This window comes from Arachis hypogaea, chromosome 14, assembly GCF_003086295.3.
Source record: "Arachis hypogaea cultivar Tifrunner chromosome 14, arahy.Tifrunner.gnm2.J5K5, whole genome shotgun sequence".
Taxonomy (NCBI): domain Eukaryota; kingdom Viridiplantae; phylum Streptophyta; class Magnoliopsida; order Fabales; family Fabaceae; genus Arachis; species Arachis hypogaea.
The window spans coordinates 84,835,944-84,837,154 of NC_092049.1; the positions used below are offsets into that span (position 1 = coordinate 84,835,944).

Genomic DNA, 1,211 nt, shown 5'->3' on the forward strand with positions numbered 1-1,211 from the left:
TTAGTACTGCCTGGTGCAGCTTGCATTCCAGACAGACTTTGAGAAATCATATTGACTTGCTGAGTCAATATTTTGTTCTGAGCCAATATGGCATTCAGAGTATCAATCTCAAGAACTCCTTTCTTCTGACTTGTCCCATTATTCACAGGATTCCTCTCAGAAGTGTACATGAATTGGTTATTTGCAACCATTTCAATGAGTTCTTGAGCTTCTGCAAGCATCTTCTTCAGATGAAGAGATCCTCTAGCAGAGCTGTCCAATGACATCTTGGACAGTTCAGACAGACCATCATAGAAGATACCTATGATGCTCCATTCAGAAAGCATGTCAGAAGGACACTTTCTGATCAATTGTTTGTATCTTTCCCAAGCTTCATAAAGGGATTCACCTTCCTTCTGTCTGAAGGTTTGGACTTCCACTCTAAGCTTACTTAATTTTTGAGGTGGAAAGAACTTTGCCAAGAAGGCATTGACTAGCTTTTCCCAAGAGTTCAGGCTTTCCTTAGGTTGTGAATCCAACCATATCCTAGCTCTGTCTCTTATAGCAAAAGGGAATAACATAAGTCTATAGACCTCAGGGTCAACCCCATTGGTCTTGACAGTGTCACAGATTTGCAAGAATTCAGCTAAAAACTGATGAGGATCTTCTAATGGAAGTCCATGAAACTTGCAATTCTGTTGCATCAGAGAAACTAATTGAGGCTTAAGCTCAAAGTTGTTTTCTCCAATGGCAGGGATAGAGATGCTTCTCCCATAGAAGTTGTGAGTAGGTGCAGTAAAGTCACCCAGCACCTTCCTTGCATTGTTGGCATTGTTGTTGTTTTCGGCTGCCATGTCTTCTTCTAGTTTGAAGATTTATGTTAGGTCCTCTACAGAGAGTTGTGCCTTAGCTTCTCTTAGCTTTCTCTTTATGGTCCTTTCAGGTTCAGGATCAGCCTCAACAAGAATGCCTTTGTCTTTGCTCCTGCTCATATGAAAGAGAAGAGAGCAAGAAAATATGGAATCCTCTATGTCACAATATAGAGATTCCTTGAGGTGTCAGAGGAAAAGAAGAATAGAAGGAGGAGGTAGAAGAATTCGAACTTATCAAGAGAGATAAAATTCGAATTATTGATAATGGAAGAGTGTTAGTCCTTAAATAGAAGGATGTGAGAAGAGGGGAAGAATTTTCGAAATTAAAGTAAAAGATTTTGAAATAATTTTGAAAAATTG

General features: G+C 39.4%; 1 non-coding gene across 1 annotated transcript; it reads left to right on the plus strand.

Annotated features, from left to right (window-relative positions):
• The first annotated feature begins 320 nt into the window (after positions 1-320).
• Positions 321-428, plus strand: LOC112746030 (small nucleolar RNA R71). The gene has a single exon (XR_003173930.1). It is a non-coding gene; the product is annotated as a small nucleolar RNA R71 (small nucleolar RNA).
• Positions 429-1,211: the final 783 nt, after the last annotated feature.